At 45.1% G+C, this 23,557-nt stretch overlaps 1 long non-coding RNA gene across 1 annotated transcript; it reads right to left on the bottom strand.

Moving 5' to 3' along the window:
• Nucleotides 1–307: 307 nt before the first annotated feature.
• On the bottom strand, nt 308–2,089 carry LOC143419762 (uncharacterized). Its single transcript, XR_013099762.1, has 2 exons — nt 1,278–2,089; nt 308–1,181 (listed from the first exon to the last, which is right to left on the bottom strand). It is a non-coding gene; the product is annotated as an uncharacterized LOC143419762 (long non-coding RNA).
• Between the last annotated feature and the right edge of the window lie 21,468 nt (nt 2,090–23,557).

The following is a 23,557-nucleotide window of genomic DNA, read 5'->3' as shown; positions in this document are numbered from 1 at the left end:
AGCACGGCACCTAAACCGTTCAGGCTAGCGTCCACATGTAGGACATAAGGTTTGGTGGAGTCTGCGAATGCCAAAACAGGGGCATTGGTCAGACATTCAATGATTTTTCTGAATGCGTCTTGGCAGGACTGGTCGCATCCCTCTTTGAATGGCTCAGAAGGTTTGAGATAGGTTTTGCTTGGGTCTTTGGTTTGAGCTCGCTTGGTTTTCTGAGTAGGTGGATAACCTTTGGTAAGCTCAGTTAATGGGCGGACTATTGTTACGTCTGGTTCAGTTTGGGTAAGAAGGAAAAACAGCCGAGTCCGTGTAGGTGACAAACATAGTGATTTTATTGCACACTTCTAAGACAGAAGCATGGGAAGACAAGCGTACAGCCACAGATCTCCAAAGAGTGGACAGCTCCCCCTCCTTATATAAGCCATGATGACGTCACACAGTCAGACCTTACTGGAAATGATAACAGTTTGGGCCTGTTCAGAGAGTTTACCTAATATGGACATCAACTGCCAGTTGTTAGAGAAAAACAAGTGTGTAGTACATTGTGCATTTTGTGAAAGTGTATCTATCAGAAAACTGTCCTCAGACAACCCTCCTATTATTACTAAGTGTGTAGGTGAACGTGCGTGTGTGTTACATAAGTGCGTGCATGTGATTACAGGCCGGCGTACGTGCAGAACTACACGCAGGCGGGCCAGGGCCCAACAGAACTAGTGGGTCTGTATGGTGTGACTGCACTAAAGTGCAACAACTTTATATAAACAGTCAGTGTGCATTAATATTTGCTCAAAGTAACACAGATGTAATTAAAAGATTATACTGTCAACAGATTCAACAATGGTAAATGATTAATGATTGATACTCCTGATTCTAACTGTGATCATAAGAATACAAAATAAAATATCTCCTGGTCACATTCCTCCTCTTTGGGCTGGCTTGCCAGCCCAACTCACACCAGGATTTATTTCCAAACCAAACAAACACGTTATGACACTTATCAACCCCAACACCTCCGTTGTTTTCCAATTTTCCCACAACCCAGCTGTTCTTTTAGCTTCAGACTCGAGTTTCAGCCTGACACGCTTCAGGCCCCTTTACCACCTCCTCTTGGAGTGAAGAAACGCCCTCAGATTCTTCTTTCTTCGACTTCCGGGGTTATACCACCCTTCAGTCGTTACACAGATCTGGGGATTATTCTGCCCCACTTTCAAACAAAGATCTGTATGTTTGTTGTCCGTTGTCACCGCCGTGTCCCCCTTTTTGCCAAAAGCCTCTTGAACCTCGTTGGTCTCTGGTGTTCCTAGTTTTCGCCAACCCCTTCCTGGTTATCGCTGTGGTTATGGGATCCATCTTCTCAAGGAGCCCCAAGGCCATGACACTTGACCCCCGTTGCTGTGGAGGGTCCCCATATCTCCGTGTCCCCGTCTGGTGTCTGTTCCCTTCTCTGCAAGAGACAGAAAGCCAACACCTCTCCTGCGCTGGCTCTCCTAACCTAATGTTGTTGACTTTGTTTATTCCAATCCAATGCCATGCTTATGTGTGTAAGCGTGCATGCACTTAACCCTCTGCACGTGAAGTCAATAGCTCCAATATATCAATCCGATCCGTTGTCGGATGAAGCTTTTGACCTTCACAGACTACGTGCCAGCTCCTTATAAGCACATTTGCAATGTGTGTATAAAAATGAACAACAGACCTCAAACAAATTGGGCATTCTTAATTCTAACTTGAGTGTAGTACTCAGTTTCTGATCATCTAATTATGCTTCTCACTCGTTCCCTAAATTGTCTAGAAACCTTTAATTTTGCCATACCTAAATTATTAAAACACAAACCAAATTATAGACCCCCTATATAGGTTTTGCCTTTATGAGCACACTTCAATAATGAGCAACAACCTGCAATCTGTACCAAAAAATCTTCATGGTCCCACCTGCAATTAAAGATCAGATGCATTTTATACCTGTTTTAATTCTTCCTTATATAGAACCTCCTCAGTTTCAGGTTAGTTGCGATTAGTCTCAATTAATCGTTCTAGTTGTATTTTGCAATTCAGCTAAAAAGCAAACCTGTTAAAGTAAACAGCTTATTTACAACCATATTCATAAACCTATATGTTTTGCGTTCGTGAAACAAAATAGAACCGTTTCCATATTAAGTAATTTGAGCTCTTGAAATGTTTTAATTCTCTTAATTCTGCCAGTTTATTTCAACACTTATTCAATGACTTTTATTCAACTGCTACTTGGTCACTCAAATTTTACCTGTTCAAATTGCCTAGGGTTCAACAAAGTCTAGATCCCCGTTATCATGAAGCTTGAACGGGTGTACGATGATTTACTTACAGTAATTTAGAATCATCACTCAACCTAGCTCTACTACTGGCACTGCGTGACTTTTCTCACACTGGAAACCCGAATTTAATACAGAACTTTAATACCTCAGGCAATCGTGTTCAAGGGCTGCCCCCCCCCCTTTCTCTTCTTCTTTGTCCGTGTGTTCCTCCTTTTATTAAATCTCCATCACAATGGTCACGCTATCCTTGAATAATTTGCAATAAATCTGCGATAATACCCACAGAAATCAAGGAATGAGCGAAGGGTTATCAGATCTGTTGGCTCGGGCCGGTTCCTGACATCCTCGACTTTTTCTGGATCAGTGGCTATACCATCTTTTGAGACAATATGACCAACATATTTGACTTGGTACTGACAGAACTGACATTTGTCAAGCAACACTTTCAGACCAAACTCCTCAAGGCGATCTAAGACTTTGAAGAGACGTTGCTCATGCTCTTCGAGTGTTCTACCAAAGACAATTATGTCGTCAAGGTACACTAGGACTTGGAGAAGGTGCATATCACCCACAGCCTTCTCCATGAGCCGCTGAAAAGTGGCTGGGGCTCCTGTGATGCCTTGTGGCATTTGTTCAAATTGGTAGAACCCTAGGGGGCAGATAAATGCAGTCTTTTCCTTATGTTGCTCGGACATGGCAATTTGGTAATACCCACTCCTAAGATCGAGGACTGAGAACCATTTACTGCCTGTAAGACAATCTAAGGCATCGTCAATATGAGGGATGGTATACTGGTCGGGAATGGTACGACTTTTAAAAGTTCTGTAGTCGATGCAGATTCTGATTGTCATGATTCGGCTGTGTGGCAGGCAGGAGAGGACCCAAACGCAAACTCACGGGGACACGGGGAATAAACTCAGAGAGCACAGCTTTATTGCTGGAAAGACAGATCACGGGTAATACAAAACTAAACTGGGAAAAACTAAATATAAAGCTCACCAAGAAACACCGGGAGAATCACACACAGCATGAGGGAGAACGCGACACCGAACTGAGGGAGACGCAGACAGAAATACACAGAGGGTTAACGAGGGAAGTGGGAACACACGGGGAAACCAAACAAAAGACGAGGAGCATGAACCAAAACTGAGTCCACAAAGACACAAAAACAATTCAAGACAGGGAGGCAAATGTCCAAAGCGGTCAGAAGGTCAACCCGGGGGGCGACAGCACAAAAGTTCACAGTTCAGCTGTTCCGGGGGCCGGCTACGTGAAGAGTGGCAGTGGCGGCAGAACAGATCCGGAGGCCAGCCGTGCGGAAGACAGCGGCGGCTACAGAGCGGGTTCCGAGGCCGGCCGCGTGAAAGACGGCTCCCAAGCGTCGGGCGTACTGGTCGAGGCTTGGTGAGCACAGGACCAGATGAAGCAGGACCAGACGGTGGCGTGGCAGCCACAGGTGAAGGCGAAGCGGGGGCCGGACCAGGCGAAGGCGATGCGGGGGCCGGACCAGGCGAAGGCGATGCGGGGGCCGGACCAGGCGAAAGCAATGCAGGGGCCGGACCAGGCGAAGCTGAAGCCGAGGCCGACGCGGGACCAGGCGACGTTGAAGGCGAAGCTGAAGCCGTGGCCGACGCTAGACCAGGCAACGTTGAAGGCGAAGCATAGGCCGGACCAGGCGTGGGTGCAGCTGATGCAGAGGCCGGACCAGGCAACGGCTGAACGGGCCCCTCGGACCCTCCAGCGGAGACGAGGAGGTGCTGGCCGGGCTGACCAGAGCCGCCAGCGGAGACGAGGAGGTGCTGGCCGGGCTGACCAGAGCCCCCAGCGGAGACGAGGAGCGGCTGGAGAGGTTCCCCTGAACCCCCAGCGGAGACGAGGAGCGGCTGGAGAAGTTCCCCTGAACCCCCAGCGGAGACGAGGAGCGGCTGGAGAGGTTCCCCTGAACCCCCAGCGGAGACGAGGAGCGGCTGGAGAGGTTCCCCTGAACCCCCAGCGGAGACGAGGAGCGGCTGGAGAAGTTCCCCTGAACACCCAGCGGAGACGAGGAGCGGCTGAAGGGGTTCGTCTGAACCCCCAGCGAGAACAGATGCAGAGCCAGCAGGTGCAGAGGCTTCTGGCTGAGGGGACGCTAACTGTAGCTGCACAGGGCACGCAGTCAGCTTGGGATGCAACGGCTGGGGCTGTGCAGGGCAAACAGTCTGTCCAAAGTTTGTCAGCACCACGCAGTCCTCAGCTGGCGGAGAAAGCTCACAAAGGCTTCCAGCTGAGGTTGGCAGTATCTAAATGGGTTGCTGAGCTATTAACTTGGCTGGTGACTGAGCTAACTGAAGTAAAGACTGAGCTGGTGACCAAACAAGGAACTGGGCTGATAACTGAGCTAATGACTGTGCTATGGACAGAAGTGCAAGTTGTAATTGTGGTTGTAGTGATGGTGGAACAGCAGGTAGTTGAACTGGTGACTGAACAGGTGACTGACTCTTGGCTGCTCTCCTCCGAGGAACAGATACGGGTGCAGGGACGAGCTGGGCTCTGGCTGCCTTTACCCTGGGGGCCGGTGTAGGTGCAGGAGCTAGCTGGACCTCTGCCGCTCCCACCCGAGGAACTGAGACGGGTGCAGGAGTCGGCAGGGTCACAGTTGACCTCACCCGGGGAACCGAAATAGGCGCAGGCGACGGCTGGGTGTCCATCAACCCTACCCGAGGAGCAGGTACGGGTGCCGGGATGAACGGAGCCTCTGCCAGGCTGGGGACAGAAGCAGGGACCAGCTGGACCTCAGCCACCCTCTCCCGAGGAGCTGATACGGGTGCAAGGGAAAGCTGGGCCCGCGCTGCTCTGGGTAGAGGAACTGGAGGTAGAGAGCGAAGCACAGGAGCGATAACAGTCACCGGGTAAAAAAGGTTAATGGTGCCAAACACAGTTTCAGCAAACCGTGACTCATGGTGGGCTGGTTCTAGCAACTCTGCTGTGCTTAAGTTGTCCATGTCATAATTAGCAGTCTTAGAAAGAGTGAGTGTAGGAGCAGCCACAGGTACTGGAGAACTCACACAAGCAGCGTCTGGATAACCTGGATGTGAAACAACACTACACACAGTCGTACAGGATGTAGCCCGAGACGTAGTGCACACAGAGTCCATGAAACTTGTCCGAAAAGCATGGCACACAGAGTCAAACTGACATGACCGGGGAACAGAAAAGTTAACCTGTGCAACCAGCTCTGCTGTGCTCAAACTAAAATCCTTTGCCAGTCTATGTATAGCAGATGAAACCTTGCGGCTCTTAACCTTAGCAGGCATTGAATACACAGTTTCAAGGAGTGCACGAGGAAAAACAGAAACAGTCTCCTGCTTAGCAGGCACGAGAGAAGGTGAGGTTACACAGGTAGCGTCCGAGTTAGCACTTTCAAGTTGTGGCACAGAAAAAACCACAGCCTGAGAAACTGATGGAGCAACACTGGGAGTCACAGATACAAGAGCTGGTTTAAAGATTAAACTGTTCACAGCAGAGGAATGGCTACTAGTCTCTGTGTCACCTGGCTCAGGCAGAACGCTAGGAGTAGACGTTAAATTTGCTTGCTCAGCAACACAGGTCTCATTCTCAGTCACTCTTTGAGGAGCTGAGAGAGCAATGGCTGGTTGAGGAGTTGGCTGAGAAATATCAGGAATGTCTAAAGACAAAATAGGCCGGAACAGGAAACAGTAAATAGGAGGAGCATTAGCTATAGAACACACAGTTTCAGGGGGTATGTGTTTCTCAGCATGCACCGTTACATCTAGAGCTGATGATACTGATGGTGTGTGGCTGAGCTCAGACTGGGAAACCTCAGAATCTAAAGGCTGAGTAAAACAGTTCTGCGGGGCTACAATGCTGGTAGCAGTATGTAGGTGAGTCTGGTGTGGAATAACAGTCTTAGATTCGGCTAACTCTACAGGTGAAACATTCATATCGGCTAACTCAGGGAGATCACCGCGAGCATTACAAGAATTTGAGGGCTCAAAAACACAAAGATTACTAGCGAGAGCAACTGGTGAATAATCTGACACTGAGGTGCCTCGCTGTATAGTGTCTCTAGAGTCCAAACACAAAGTGGCGGAGTTATCCGATTCAGGTAACACAATGGCGGGCAAAACAGAGCTACTCACAGTAGTGCATAAGTCATGAAGTCCAGGATCAGAAAACTTGGGCTGAGAGCGTGACGCACAGTCACTCTCTCCCAAGGGCGCAGCCAGCTCAGCTGTACTGGCGCGACAGCGGCGTGAACGCCGCTTTCGCCGAGAAGGGGGAGGAGACGAGCGAATCCTCCAGCGGACCGGGCTGAACATCCTCCGACCCATGATACTGGAGAGGCAGCTCCGGGCGAATGCCTACGGTGGAGACGAGGAAGTCCTGGATGTGGGGGTGTAGTGCGCTGAATAGCCATGGGAGTCCGGACACCATCCTCTGTAAACGGATGGCTAGGGTTTCCCGGTATTCTTCCCCTGACACCGCTGCCCACTCCTGACAGTGATACTCCACTGTGTAGATTAAATCCTCACGGAGCTCAGCGGAGGGGTTGTGAGTTGCTGGGTCCATTGTCTGGTTGCGTTCTTCTGTCATGAACTGGCTGTGTGGCAGGCAGGAAATAGGACCCAAACGCAAACTCATGGGAAAACAGGACTGAACTCAAAATACAGCTTTATTGCTGACAAAAGATGACAACGATACAAAATAACATGAAACCAAACTGGGAAGTACTAAGGAACGGACTTACGAGGAAACACACGGAGGGGCACACAGTCATGAGGGAGAACGCGACACCGAACTGAGGGAGACGCAGACAGAAATACACAGAGGGTTAACGAGGGAAGTGGGAGCACACGGGGAACACAGCTGACACAGATAACCATAACGAGACAGGGCAGGAGTGAACACAACATGACGCATACTGACGAGAGACTGTCAAAGTAAAACAGGAAGTGCACGGAGGTTCAGACAGGAGGAGAGAGAGCACGGGGAGAACACAGACATAACGGGCTGGGGAAAACATGGAATAAAACACAAGGAGAGACGAGGGCTCACAGATACACAGGGGCACACAGGAGATAACCAAATAAGGAGCATCTTAACTAAATAACCTAGGAACCAAGGCATAAATAGGGAACAAAATACAAAACACACAAAAACTAAGAATACTGGGCCAACATGGCCCAGGACCATGACACTGATGGAGCCATTCTTTTTTCGCACTACAACAATAGGTGTTGCAAATGGGCTTCAAGACTCTTTAATAATGTCTGCAGCTAACAACTGCTGTAGGTGTTGTCATACATCATCAATAGCAGCCGGAGCTAAACGACATGAACGCTCTCTGAAGTGGGTAGAGCTTGCTAAGGCGGATGTTATGTTCTATGTCTTTAGCTAACCCCACGTCCCATTCATCTAGAGAGAAGACATTACATCTCTGCGCTAACTTTTGTTGTAGTCTTTTCTTCCATTCTGTAGGAGCAGGAGAGTCACCAAAATCAGAGTTTGGGAGCTATGGTACTAGCTTCAGACTCTAAAACTTTAGGGTCGGTGACTACGTCTACTCCATGCATCTCTGCAATAACTGTGCCAACTTGGATAGAGGTAGGTTTCTCTGACTCATTCTGTAATAGAAAGATAAAACTGTTCTCATCCATGTCACTTTCACGGAGAACATCTGGCTGGACCAACACAGCGGATGGGAGTTGGGGCATGGCAGGTGCTTCAACCAAAATAACATCTTGAGGTTTGGTTCTTTTCTGCTCTACTTTACACGTGGCATAACATTTTTTCCCGGGAGCAATGGTAAGTGGCCCTGGACCTTGCCATTTCACTTGCCCTATGGGATCGTCTGCTGTATCTGTCATAAACTGCCTGTATTCTCATGCAGCTGACTTTGTTCTCACTACCGCTATCTCTGCACAGCTGAAATAGGCAACTGAACAGAGAAGCGTAGGTAACAACCACTACAGGGGTTTCATGACCTTGTGGGGGCTCAGGACAGATGAGAGCGAGGACATTAAGAGGACCCTTGACACCTGCTACATCTTCAGGGAACTCTATCTCTACTACTACATACCCATGGTCAGGATAGGACTCAGCTGATAGGCCCCAGATGGCTAGACTGGAAATGGGCTGTATAGGGACTGTTGGTATGTTGGCTCTATACCAATCCTCAAAGATAATGGTCACTGTTGACCCTGAATCCATAAGACTATGGCATGAGATGTTATTGACCTTGATAGGAGCTATGGATGATGGACCGATAAGACCTTCTGGTATGTTGACATTTTGAGTTGGAACATTGGTAGTATTAACTCAAAGTGTCAACATACCGGAAGGTCTTATCGGTCCATCATCCATAGCTCCTATCAAGGTCAACTCGAGCAACACACTGATCTTGAGCGTCTGTACTTTGACTTTGTCCATGTGGGCTTCCATGCACTTGATGAATAAGCTTTTTGATCACCTTTTGAGCTGTACATTTGGTTGCAAAATGGGCATTTTCTCCACATCTGTAGCAGAAATTATCTGACTCTTTACTACTCTTTGGCTTGAAGGTAGATGACTTTTGACTGAATTCTGCTTTGAACTTAGAATAGTGGCCTCTCTCTTTTGCATAATGTTGTGGCTTTACTGACATTACACTTAACTGTGTTTTCAGCTCTGACTTCTTTTCTTAACTCTTGCACTTCGTTGTTTGTGTCTGATTTCTCTTTTTTCTTTTCTCTGGACGTCTTTTTGTAGCTTGACTCTGTAGACCGAGACTGCTTGTTGAGCTCTTTCAGCTTTTCTTTTAGCTCTTGAATTTCGGACTGAAAATCATGTTGCTGACAGTCTTTAGAGTCTGTTTCGCTTGCTACTTGCACTGCATGTACGTACTGTCTCTGTGCTGTTTTTGAGTTTTTGTCCTGTGGCTTCACGCTCCTCTTCTTCTCGAATTTCTTTCAGTAGGTTTAAAAATGTTGGGGGATCACCTCACTTATCTCTTAGACCTAGCTGAAGAAGCATGAAGTCTGATTCAGTGGCACCTTTAGTGAGTTGCTCTAGTCTTACTTTTTTGGCTTCACCCACTTGTAGGCCTCCTTTTTGCACTACTTTGTTCAGTAATCTTTCCAGTCTCAGTAAGAAGTTAGACAAGCACTCACCTTGTCTTTGATGCATAGCTCTGAATGTGAGATACAATTCCTCACCGGATTCTGAGGTTCCAAAGGTACTTTCCAGTGCCTGTATGTAATCAATATGGTTTGCCATGGGATTAGACATGCGTACTGCTTGAATGATCTCCAGCGCTGGCCCTTTGAGACTCTCAACAATCCTTCTGCGTTTCTCCTAATCTGAGCACTCATACTCATCAGTCATGAACCTTACTTGTTCTAACCAGCTGTCCAAATTGTCTTCACCAGGTGGAGTGGGGTGGACTCCAGAGACGATTCTAAAACGCCGGTATAAATTGCTTTCATTTGGCTTGGACTGCAAAACATCACCTACCGCCTGAATGATACTGTAGACTCGGGGTTGCTGTTCCATGAGGTGCTAGGATCACATAGTTTGTATCATCCTTCAATGTTTTCCCTTCATCACGTAGAAATCTGTCCAACTTCTCTGTGAATAGGTCAGAGTTTATTTCTTGTTCTGCAACAACTATTTTCCATTTACGTCCTTCTTTAAGGGAAATCACCCCTGGTGGAACTTTGGTAGGATTGACTTCTTCTCGGCATTCACATAGCATGGTCAGGGGTTGATTATTGGCATCAAACATTTTGCCTCTTACTCTTACCTTGCCCAAGGTTTTTACTTCTTCGAGTGTTTCTTCTACTGTGAATATCTCCTCCTCTTCAGGCAAGTAGAATTGCATGTGCCTGATCAAGCCCTTCACCTCTGCACCAATTTGCAAGATTTGGTTGTGAAACATTACTTTTAGTGGCCATAGTTTTAACAAGTTACTTTAATAATAAAAAATTTATTGAAGTTACTTTTTAGGACAAGGGTTACTCTTAGTTACTTTTAAGGTTACAGCAGATTTAGTTGTAACTTAAAATTTATATAAAACAACAAAACAATCCCAGCGGTGCCTCCAATGTGTAGCACCCAGCCAAGTAGCTCAGGATTAACCCTCGGTTAAGGTGGTGATAGTACTATGAGCGGGGCCCTGGGTACGTTACTTAATTTTACTGGTAAACAGGAGAAGCAATAATTAACCAGTTTTAACCTTTGTACTGAGAAGTTTTAATATTGGCGGTGCCTCCACTTAGTGAAAATAATATGAGTTCTGTTTAGTGTCCGCTAAGAATAATGAATTTATCTAACATATTAAACCTTTTTTACTTTTTAGTAACTGTTATCACTTAAAAACTCTGTAAATAATAATTATGAGACAACACAAAACTTTAAATTCTAAATGTACAATTTAGTCAAAATAAAGTATGATTTAAATAAAAAGAAATACAATATTCCAAGTTCTGAAGTGTTTCCTTACAATTCAGTTGGATAGTTTTTTCTTCACAACTCACAGTCAATGTTTTAGAAAACACATTTATCCAAAATACTCCTGTTTAAGTTCAGTTCAAATTTGTAACCTTTGTGAGCTCTTTTACTGAAACCGTTGCAGGCCTGGTCGTTGCTCGGGCTCGTTGGGCCAGAAAACACACAAATGGCCGCTTCACTTGTTAAACAAGCAGAAAACAAAACGCATGTGCTCAGGTCTACTCACAAATCCTTTGGGCTAAGTGCGAGGGCAAGCTGAGGGGCAGGCTCGGTTTGTGACCATGTGGCCTCCACTCGCCAACGTGGTTGGAATTAGCGGCATACCCGGGCTGCTGAGTACACTGGGACAAACCCATGGAAATCCTATCCACAGCAGAAGGGTCCAGAGAATTCCTCTCGGTCCATCATCACAGGGTAAAACAATCTATAACAGGTAGACTCTGCATCCACGGCTATTGTTTGACTATTCTCCTGTTAGCTCTGGTATACAACCACCTCCGGTAATGTGCAGCTGCCAACTCTCCCTAGCTTAGTTAGTGTTCGTTTCTTTCGCCTCGCTTTGATCCCGCCTTCCTTACGTCTGATTGGACAATAGGTTTACATCAACCAATGGGATAAAAGAAAATACAAGATTGATAACCCAAAATGAACTTGTAAAACAACTTGCTGCAAGTTGTTTTACCAGGCTACACGTGTTACTTCACCCTAGTTTAGTTCTATTTTAAGCATCTCATGTATCCAACATCTTGCACCAGTTCCTGTTTTGCCTCTTGCATTGCATTTTGTTCAGCCTCTAATAAATGCAAGATGTTGGATATATGAGGTCCTTACATGCAAATTCAACAACCGCCCTGTTGTATTTTTTTCAGTGTGCTAATGAACCTAAAATAAAGTTGGTCATCACTGCTTTGTACAATCAGATAAGATTACAGGTAAACAGGTGTAACCATTTTCTAGGTGATACTGAAGTTAAGGCAAAAGGATGTTTTCTTTGGTGTTGCTGTTGACAGCAGTAAGACTTCCCCCCATATAATATCCTACATGAATCACATTAGCCAGGACCCCCTTTTCAGGGCGACATTGGCCCGGAGCTGGGGACACATTAATGGTGAAACACAGCTCATTAGATCACAGAGGTCAGACACGTTGCAGTCATTACCAGCCTCTTTTGTCCCTGTAACGGATGGTGACGCGTTTGCGAGCGGATGGGTGCAGGGATTTGGGTGGACATATGTGCCTCCTTGCAAAGACTCGTCAGTTTGCTGTGAGTGCTCCGACGGGAGTGCTAGTGCTGTCTGAGAAGTGATTGGATGATGACCTTGAAAGACTTGTTGGCATTTTGGGGAGAAAGCGAGATTAATACAGAGTTGTTAATGTTTGTGCCTTCCATTGATCTCTGTTTCTCTTTCTTTGTTTCTCTTCTGCTTTTCCTGACTGATGGCAGAAACTAAACCTGTAGTCTGTTCAAACGACTCGAGCTCACTTCCTGCAAACGTTTTACCCAAACAAAGCTAATGCACCTGGGATAGTTTCAGGTGTTAAAGTGGCCTGGAACAATCAAGAACAGATTTCCAGCACTTTGATTTAATCAGTAATAAAATCTAATTGGCACCTTGATGCAAATCAATATTGAATGAGCTCATTTCTTGTGTGCTGCAGACTGGCGTTGCTTCCTGTGTGGAGACACATAAGAAAATATTAATGTCCCACATTGTTCACATGCTAACAACAAGTCCCTTTTTCCTTCTCATCCCTGCGACACACTCATGGTGCAAATATAAAGGTGTGTTCCTGGTACCTAGGAAACTTGCTATTGCTCCTGAGGACATGTGAGCCCAAAAGGAGTAACCTTTTTAAGTGCCAGTTAATTTCAAGTGCAGCTTTTCAAACAGCTCAACAAATATCAGCCAAACACACAAATTGTTGTTGCACAGTTTATCATGCAATGTGCTGATTAGTTAAAAGTACAGTGGCTGTAATTTCCACAGAGAGAGAGAAAAAGAATTGCTCAGCAAGTGAAATTTACTTTCCCCACATTACAGCGCTGCACGCCATCTTACTGTTCATCCACCTGACAAAACCCAGATTTACTTGTGGTTAGTACCCAGTGTTGGGGAGTATTTAAAATACAAAATATGAGTAACTGTATTCCGTTACAGTTATAATTTTAAAAGGTGGTATTCAGAATACAGTTACTTTGTTGAAATAAATGGATTACACGGCACTCTTTTCCTGTTTCATATGTTAGGCTGTGCGCTCTCTATTTTTGGCTTCCACTCCGGTGGAAATCCAAACAAAACACGCGTTAAGAGGCTCTAATGTCTGTGTCTCAATCTCGCGGCCCATGTCATCTCTACTTGCGGCCATAATGACGTGAAGAAATTTTTTAAAATTATTATTCAAAAAATGATTTAATATGAAGGCAATAGGCCGAGTGTTACAGGCAATGCCCTAAAGAATGTAGCCTCATGGGCAGTGTTGTCCATGCTGCAGGGAGAATGGACTGCCATACCCTTATGTGTCTGTGAGCGAAGGAGGAGCTAACAAAGTTGACCCAGACAACAAAGTAAAGCTAGTTTTCGACGAACCCGACGTATTACCCAGAGGTCCCTTTGCTTACCTGTTTTATATATGAGGAAATGGTTTTCTATACTAGATCGCTGCAAAAAAGTGCAGCCTTACGTAATGTCCACCTACTGTTACTCATTTATATTAACATTTAAACATCTGGTTGGTGTTGGTATGGCGAGTAACCTTCAGTAATAGTAATAAATCACACAGCAATAGAACATTCATGTAGTTGTAAAAAGCATGATGATATATTAAGTAATCCAAAGTATTCAGAATTTGTTACTCTCATTGAGTAATGTAATAGAATACGTGATAAAATACATTTTGGGGCATGTAATCTGTAATCTGTAGTGGAATAAAAGTAACCTTCCTAACACTGTTAGTAGTCATGGTTAGCCGTTTAACCATCTCACAACAAACTGAGACAGAAGCTTTGCTTGTTCGAGGCCCAGTGCAGTGATTTATGATTGGCCAGCGAGCAATCAAGCAGTGATCCATCATGGTTCAAGATGGGGATCATTGAGATGAATGGATCTGCTCTGGATTCACTCATTATCTCAGCACCAGAATGTATGCCCGACCCCTTGTCTTCAATTACACCAGCACTTGCACACCATCAACACTTGCATGGGCTGTGATGAATAATCACCAGTGGAGGGATTTCTAATTGCTCTTCTCAGAGTTTATTGGAGAGGACGTTTTTATGAAGCTATATTGGCATTGAATGCTCTCTGGAGCTTTTTTTTTCTGCGTGTGTGTGTGTGTGTGTGTGTGTGTGTGTGTGTGTGTGTGTGTGTGTGTGTGTGTGTGTCTTTGGTTGTTGTTTTTGTTTTGTTGTGTTATTCTTTATGAATACACACATCTTGTGAAATGTGTGATTTTGCAGTTACTGGCTATTGTCTCCCAGTGTAAAATTCCCACTGAACTCACAGTAGTGATGGAAAAGTCTTAAAATACCTTCAAACAGAGTGTTTCTAGAGTTCTTCCAAAACTTCATCAAACTGAATGATAAAAAATCACTGTTCTGTTGAGGAGAGTGTTATCTGCAGTTCACTCCTGGATGCTAGTGAAGCTACTATGACCGTCACAGTAGCTTATTATCCCAATACAGCACTTCACTATCAGGCTGCAGTATTACTACACAGGGATCAAATACTCTGCTATCATACTTTAACTGAATTTTTAGGTATCTGTACTTTATTTGCATATTTATTTTTCTCACAACTTTTTTCTTTTACTCTGTTTTTCTCAAAGATCTTGACTTTCTATTCTTTACATTTTCAAAACATGCCTGTTACTGAAGACATTTCCTGTTTAGGTGTGGGAGCAAAGTCACCCATCTACAATACAGGCCAAAGCAAAGACAGCTAGGTTTTTTCTTTTGCCACCACTGGGTTCCAGGAGTATTTAAAAGTAGAATGGGAGGCCCCAGTTATGTGGAACCAGCTCCCAGTGTGATGGTCCTCCAGCTGTCTCTGGTGCCCTGTCAGCCTTTGGCCAACGCACCTGCTGACAGTCTACTCACCTGCTGTTCATCATCCTCATTTTACCGGACACTTCTTAAGGCAGCAGCTGTGTGGTGTTCATCATCGTTGTACTTGCTGTAGTTAGTGTGGCGTAGCTCTCTTAATTATTCTTGCTTCCTTTGTCATGTTGTGGATTTCTTTTTTGTCTTTTTCAGATTTCTTCGATAGACAGAGTACAGAGATAGCAGGGGCAGATAGAGAGGGGGGAAGACATGCAGCAAAGGGCCGCAGGTTGGACTCGACCCGGGCCGGACGCTCTCAGTCGTATGGCATGTGGTCGCCTGCTCAGCACACTGAGCTAAACCCCTGCCCAGCTTTTTGTGGATTTCTAACATGTGCTTCTTCTTCGTGTACAGACCTCCGTGAATTCCTCCTTGTTTCCTCTTCGATCCCATCGAGTGAAAGAGTTTGTGAGCGAGCATCAGTGTGGTGTGCGAGCTGAGACGAGCGGGTGACTGGCGTTGTGAGGAGAGGAGCTTGGACGTGTTTACCTTCTTTGGATTCCCTGGAGCCCCTTTCCTTTCACTGTATTACTCAATTCAATTCAATTCAATTTTATTTATATAGCGCCAAATCACAACAAAAGTCGCCTCAAGGCGCTTCATAGATACAGAGAAAAACCCAACAATCATATGAGCCCCTATGAGCAGCACTTTGGCGACAGTGGGAAGGAAAAACTCCCTTTTAACAGGAAGAAACCTGCGGCAGAACCAGGCTCAGGGAGGGGCGGGGCCATCTGCTGTGATTGGTTGGGGTGGGAGAAGGAAAACAGGATAAAGACATGCTGTGGAAGAGAGACAGAGGTTAATAACAGATATGATTCAATGCAGAGAGGTCTGTTAATGCATAGATACTGGCGTTTGAGTCCTGCCATTCACCTTGAAACCCAGTTTGGATTCAGGGCAGAGACCCCCTCTCTACTCTCTAAGATGAGGTTGGGTTGGTTCTTGGGCGCCCGGGACTCTTTTTTTTGGCTCGTACCAGAGTGGCCGGCCTCCAGCAGTTCGTTACGTCTTCCCACCCTCATTTTCAAGTACAATCAAGTACATTTCAAGTGGCAAAGACCCATATACATACAGGGAGTGCAGAATTATTAGGCAAGTTGTATTTTTGAGGAATAATTTTATTATTGAACAACAACCATGTTCTCAATGAACCCAAAAAACTCATTAATATCAAAGCTGAATGTTTTTGGAAGTAGTTTTTAGTTTGTTTTTAGTTTTAGCTATTTTAGGGGGATATCTGTGTGTGCAGGTGACTATTACTGTGCATAATTATTAGGCAACTTAACAAAAAACAAATATATACCCATTTCAATTATTTATTTTTACCAGTGAAACCAATATAACATCTCCACATTCACAAATATACATTTCTGACATTCAAAAACAAAACAAAAACAAATCAGCGACCAATATAGCCACCTTTCTTTGCAAGGACACTCAAAAGCCTGCCATCCATGGATTCTGTCAGTGTTTTGATCTGTTCACCATCAACATTGCGTGCAGCAGCAACCACAGCCTCCCAGACACTGTTCAGAGAGGTGTACTGTTTTCCCTCCTTGTAAATCTCACATTTGATGATGGACCACAGGTTCTCAATGGGGTTCAGATCAGGTGAACAAGGAGGCCATGTCATTAGTTTTTCTTCTTTTATACCCTTTCTTGCCAGCCACGCTGTGGAGTACTTGGACGCGTGTGATGGAGCATTGTCCTGCATGGAAATCATGTTTTTCTTGAAGGATGCAGACTTCTTCCTGTACCACTGCTTGAAGAAGGTGTCTTCCAGAAACTGGCAGTAGGACTGGGAGTTGAGCTTGACTCCATCCTCAACCCGAAAAGGCCCCACAAGCTCATCTTTGATGATACCAGCCCAAACCAGTACTCCACCTCCACCTTGCTGGCGTCTGAGTCGGACTGGAGCTCTCTGCCCTTTACCAATCCAGCCACGGGCCCATCCATCTGGCCCATCAAGACTCACTCTCATTTCATCAGTCCATAAAACCTTAGAAAAACCAGTCTTGAGATATTTCTTGGCCCAGTCTTGACGTTTCAGCTTGTGTGTCTTGTTCAGTGGTGGTCGTCTTTCAGCCTTTCTTACCTTGGCCATGTCTCTGAGTATTGCACACCTTGTGCTTTTGGGCACTCCAGTGATGTTGCAGCTCTGAAATATGGCCAAACTGGTGGCAAGTGGCATCTTGGCAGCTGCACGCTTGACTTTTCTCAGTTCATGGGCAGTTATTTTGCGCCTTGGTTTTTCCACACGCTTCTTGCGACCCTGTTGACTATTTTGAATGAAACGCTTGATTGTTCAATGATCACGCGCTTCAGAAGCTTTGCAATTTTGAGACTGCTGCATCCCTCTGCAAGATATCTCACTATTTTTGACTTTTCTGAGCCTGTCAAGTCCTTCTTTTGACCCATTTTGCCAAAGGAAAGGACGTTGCCTAATAATTATGCACACCTGATATAGGGTGTTGATGTCATTAGACCACACCCCTTCTCATTACACAGATGCACATCACCTAATATGCTTAATTGGTAGTAGGCTTTCGAGCCTATACAGCTTGGAGTAAGACAACATGCATGAAGAGGATGATGTGGACAAAATACTCATTTGCCTAATAATTCTGCACTCCCTGTATACAGATACATGTACATATACAAATACTGTTTATGTTCGAGGTGCTGTATCCTTTTATTATTCTTGCCCTATTTTCTCCTTGTAGCTGCCCACTTGGAATTACCACTCGTGACTCAGAGAGCTTCGACTGATGCAACTTTATTCTCTCCTCTTTTAAACAACCAACAATATGGCACCGTGAAAACTATAGGGATGCACAAACAAATGCCATTATAACATTTTAGTAGAAAGTGCAGAAATGGTCACATTTTACTATATATTATTTTTGATGAATTCAAATCATGACATTGACATAAATCAATAGCTTTTAAACTATTTATGTTACCACATCTCTTAGCCAGTCTTTCCACACCACAAACAAATGACATGCATATATAAAAAAAAAAAAACTAATTCAACCACATTGTATAAACTTTCCCAAGTTATAGCATGTGACAGGTAAATAAACTAAAGGGTTCATATGAATATTTCCAAAAATAAATGTTTTTTACTCAGTCTGAAGCAACGTGTTTGTGTCGTTTCACTGAGAACAGAACAGGAAGTCTGACACAATAAAATAGGAAGTGCTAAGTTACTCTTCAAAATAAAAGTGCAAAGTAAAGTTGCTTGGCCGGCATTTACACTCCCACCAAATTTTGATACAATGAACGAACAAATTCACAAAACAAGTGAATTGTACAGGATTTCTTAAACTAATAAATGGATGACTGTATTGAACTATCAGAGGTATATAGGTGATGCACTTCATGCATTAAGGAAGTATGAACATAACTATTATTGTCTTAACATATTTTGTTTTATTTAATTCTCAAGGAGTAGTACTAGTTTTTGGATTGGTCTCTCAATAACTGAAGGTTTAGAAGGGGCATCTTACTTTCCTCGAGGCTTTCTCTCCCCAACTCGTATTTTAACTCGACGGACTAAACCAACATGGTCTTGAAAGGTCTCCACAATTCGTCCTAGCTGCCAATGGTTTCGTGGAAGGTTGTTGTCTTTAATAACGACAATATCATTGACCTTGAGGTTACACCAAGGTAAGTTCCATTTTTGCCTTGTTGATATGTTAAGCAGATACTCTCTTTTCCAGCGGCCCCTGAACTGTTCAATGAGATATTGGACTCTTCTCCATCTTTTTGTAGCATACAAATCTTCCTTCACAAACACTCTGGGGGGTGGAAGACCAACCTTTGTTTTCATCATGATGAGGTGATTCGGCGTTAAAGGTTCCAGAGCATGAGAACCATTGATTCCATCAACTCATAATGAGCGACTGTTGACAATAGCCATGGCTTCAAATAGAAGCGTTCTGAGAGAGGCATTATCAAGTCGACCTGGGCACTGTGTGAAGGTAGCATTCAACACATTCCTGACCGTTCTTATTTGCCTTTCCCAGACACCTCCTGCATGGCTGGCAGAAGGGGCGTTGAAGACAAATTCGCACTGTTTTTCAGATAAGAGGGTCTCCAATTGCTCAGTGTTGCATTGCTTAAGTGCTTCCTTGAATTCGTTCCTGGCACCAACAAAGTTGGGAGCTTGGTCGCAGTGTAATTGTTGGACAGCTCCTCTAAGGCTGATGAAGCATCTCAACGCATTGATGAAAGAGTCTGTTGACAAATCTTCAAGCATCTCAATATGGACAGCTCTTGAGTACAGACACATGAAAATCAGACCATGTCTTTTATGTTCTTTGCGGGCTGACTTTACAATGAATGGGCCAAAGCAGTCCATACCCCTAAATGTGAAGGGTGCTGAGGCTTCAATACGTTCTTTAGGGAGTTCAGCCATTCGCTGGCTCTCTGTAGGTCGTCAAAGTTTCCTGCAAGGCACACAGGTGTGTATCATTTTGGCCCCCAGCTTGCTCCCACCAATGACCCAGAATCCATTTCCTCTAAGCTCCATTTGTGTCTGGCTTTGCCCTTGATGGCATGTCTTAGCATGGTGGTGGGACACAATCAGCTTGGTTATATGACTGTTGCTTGGTAAGATGAGTGGGTGCTTCACTTTGCGGCAAAGAGACGACCACTTTAATCTCCCACCAACACGCACAAGTCCATCAGACCAGATGGGGTCAACACTGAAGAGAGAGCTTGAGTTTGGAAGGTCCTTTTTGGCTTGAAGCATTTTTATTTCATGAGAGAAGGCTTGCTGCTGTACGATTGCTTCACTGCTTTGGAACGCTCCTCGATCATCGCATGTTCAGCATGTTTTTATTGAAACCTCAGTCTTTTCTTGAGGCACTGTAGCAGTACTGTGGCTAACCTCTTGTTGTTTGGCAGGGTGGGTGGGCTGTTGCTTTGAAAGGGCGTAGCATTTCGTAATGTCTGTCTACCCTTTATGTGATGTGGTTAATGAGGAACTGTATGAAATGGACATCTTCTTGGGACGCATATTTGTTCTCATAGGTTTTCTCAGCAAAGTCCAATTCCAGGGCTTTTAGAACATCTGTCACTGACAAAGCTCTGGTTTCCTTGTCTGTCTAGGTGGAAGTTTGATGAGCCAATTATACTCCATCCTAGTTCTGACCTTTGTGTAAAGGGTTCATGCTTGTCACCCATGATGACTTCAAGAGGAGCCAGCGCTGATGGGCAATCATATCCAATCAGGAGCCCTACATCACAATCTTGCAGAGGCAGCAACTTGTCCTCCTGAGACCCTGGAATGATGATGTGTTGGACAGGCTTCACAAAGGCAGGGATTGGTTAGAAGGTGAGGGAGGAAAATGAAAAAGAAAGAAACTGCACATTTAAGCCTTCGAGCTGTTCCCATCACAACTAAGAAACTTGGTGCTGGCATGCGGTAAAACCCTTTGGAAAAGTCTGCCACTGTAGTCCTGCACTGTTAGACACTGAAACTGCACCGCCTCAGATTATCAGTTATCAGTCCATACAATGGGCATTATCAGCAGAATCAGCCTCATAGAAATGGGCCAGTAGGTTCATCTCCACCTGCTAGTTTGTTTAGAAGGTTGTTATCATCCATTCAGGTGGAGGGTCACTAACAGGACTCCACAATCCACTCTGGCTGGATCCCGGTGGATACCGCAGAGTCCAGCTTTTCAGCACCAAATTTCATAACCATGTTTACAGCATGTCACCATATCAAGAACTTGTTTAGATCTGCTGATCAGCATCACCAACTGTAAAGCGCTATGCCTTTGTTTGGTGTCATGCCTTACACTGTTGGAGCACAGTGCTCTAACGGAACAGCTGATTTTCTGACTGCTTGGTAGTAGAACAGCAATCTGTAATGACACTGGCACAGTGGGTGTAGGTTTGTATAGGTATGTAACTTCTTTGGATTGTCATAAATCATTCAGACAGATATTTCGTGCTCATTCATAAAATCGAATCGTCCCATTTTTCCATTTTCAAAGAATGACTTTTAGACTGTTATGATACATTTAGTGATTTTGTGCAATGTTAAAAATCTCAACATTTTTTATGTTAAACTAATTTAGCTCAACAATCGGATAGCAAGAAGAATTTGTTCACATGACACAAGGCCCATCTGCACAGTGAGGTGGACAAAAAGTATAAATAATGTATAAATAACTAATAACTAAACACAGCACCCTCAGGTCCTTTTCCTGATCTCTGTGGACTTTAATCACATCTCCCTGTCCTCCACTCTCCCCACCTTCACCCAGTATGTCACCTGCCACACCAGAGAAAAAACATTGGACTTATTGTATGCTAACACCATGGAGGCATACAGCTCCTCACCTCTCCCTCCTCTAGGGGGCTCAGGTCACAACCTGGTTCATCTCCAGCCTGTGTATAAACCTCTAGTACACAGAGGACCAGTTGTGAAATGCACAGTAAGGAAATGGTCGGCAATTTCCCTTATCTTCAGGGACTGCCTGTCCTTCATCTCAGGACTTCACACCTCTCAGCTTCACACCTCCCAGCTCCCAGCCATCACACACACCCCGGCTTCTGTGGACTCCAACATACACCGCCTACCCCGAAATCCCCTCTCTCTATCTCATCACTTCAAGTGAGGAACGAGCTTCACAAGATCAAGGTGCAGAAGGCTGCAGGTCCAGATGGCATCACCTCCAGACTCCTGAGGTGCTGCACAGATGAACTGTGTGGCATCCTAGGATATCTGTTCAACCTGAGCCTGTCACTGGGGAAAGTACCACAGCTGTGGAAGACCTCCTGTGTGGTACTGGTACCAAAGACCTCCCATCCCAAGGACCTCAGCAGCTATAGGCCGGTAGCCCTGACATCGCATCTGATGAAGACCCTCGATAGGTTGGTTCTAAACCATCTGCGCCCCCTGGTGAGGTCTTCATTGGATCCGCTGCAGTTTGCTTATCACCCTGGCATTGGGATGGAGGACGCCATCATCTACCTCCTGCACCGAGCTCTGACTCACCTGGAGAAGCCTGGAAGCACTGTGAGGATCATGTTCTTTGATTTCTCCAGTGCTTTCAACACCATCCAGCCACGACTTCTGAGAGACAAGCTGGAGCTATCGGGAGTGGACCTCCACATGTCCCAGTGGATACTGGACTACCTCACAGAACGTCCACAGTATGTGAGGTCACAGGGCTGTGTCTCTGACACGCTGGTCTGCAGTACGGGGGCCCCACAGGGAACTGTGCTGGCACCGTTCCTCTTCACCCTCTACACTGCAGACTTCTCCATCAACTCCCCACACTACCACCTACAGAAGTTCTCTGACGACTCTGCCATAGTCGCCTCATCACAGGTGAGGACGACTCAGAGTACAGACAGTGGACTCTGGACTTTGTGGACTGGTGTCTGCAGAACCACCTGCTGATCAACGCCGGGAAAACCAAGGAGTTGGTGGTGGACTTCCGGAGACGCAGACCCACCACACTGACACCGGTGAACATCCAGGGAGTGGACATTGAGATAGTGGACTCTCATAGGTACCTGGGTGTTCACCTGAATAATAAACTGGACTGGAGCCACAACACTGATGCTCTTTACAGGAAGGGTCAGAGCAGACTCTACCTGCTGAGGCGGCTGAGGTCATTTGGAGTCCAGGGAGCGCTTTTAGAATAGAATAGAATAGAATTCAACTTTATTGTCATTGCACATGCACAGGTACAGGGCAACGAAATGCAGTTTGCATCCATCCAGAAGTGCTTAAGTGATATAGATATATTACAATATATATTAGCAATAATATAGATATGTGAGTATATTGCAGAAATGGGTCTATTATGGTATGTTATAATGTACACGGTATGAAGTATGTTGTGAATATTCTATAACTATAAGTATGTACAGGCTGTAGTGAGTACAAGCTATGTATAGGATATGAACAGGATATAAATATGAAAAACTATACAGAATATGAAATAAATAACTTTACAGAAATCTGAGATATACAGTTAAACAGAAATGGGAACTATGCAAGTTGTAAACAGTTGTAGGGTTAAAAATTATCGAATGTACAGAATGATTATTTACACAGAGCTATACAGTAGTGCAGTTAAGATAAGTGAGATATAATTTCTACAGAGGTATATAAAGTGCTAGTGGTTGTGAGTGGTGGTTCAGTCCATGTTATTATTGTGTGTTTGAGGGTACAGTTGTCCATTGTGTGTGTGTGTAGGTGGTTGTGGGTGTGTGTGTATGTTCAGTCCATGAGTTTAACGTGGGTCAGATGTCAGGAGGCAGAGTTCAGGAGTCTGACAGCTGTGGGGAAGAAGCTGTTCTGGTACCTGGTGGTCTTAGTCCGGAGGCTCCTGTGGCGCCTCCCAGAGGGCAGGAGGGTGAAGAGTCCATGTGATGGGTGACTGGGGTCTTTGATGATTTTCCCAGCCCTTTTCAGACACCGCTTCCTGTAGATGTCTTTTATGGCAGGAAGTGGTGCTCCGGCGATGCGCTGGGCAGTTTTCACGACCCTCTGCAACGCCTTCCGATCCGAGGCAGAGCAGTTCCCATACCAGACTGTTATACAGTTGGTCAGGATGCTCTCGATGGTGCAGCGATAGAAGTTCACCAGGATGTCTGAGGACAGGTGGTTCTTCCTCAGAGTCCTCAAGAAGAAGAGGCGCTG

This window comes from Maylandia zebra, linkage group LG8 (genome assembly GCF_041146795.1).
Source record: "Maylandia zebra isolate NMK-2024a linkage group LG8, Mzebra_GT3a, whole genome shotgun sequence".
NCBI lineage: Eukaryota > Metazoa > Chordata > Actinopteri > Cichliformes > Cichlidae > Maylandia > Maylandia zebra.
Note: the sequence above shows the minus strand (reverse complement) of the source record. Positions and strands in the feature narration are given on the sequence as shown.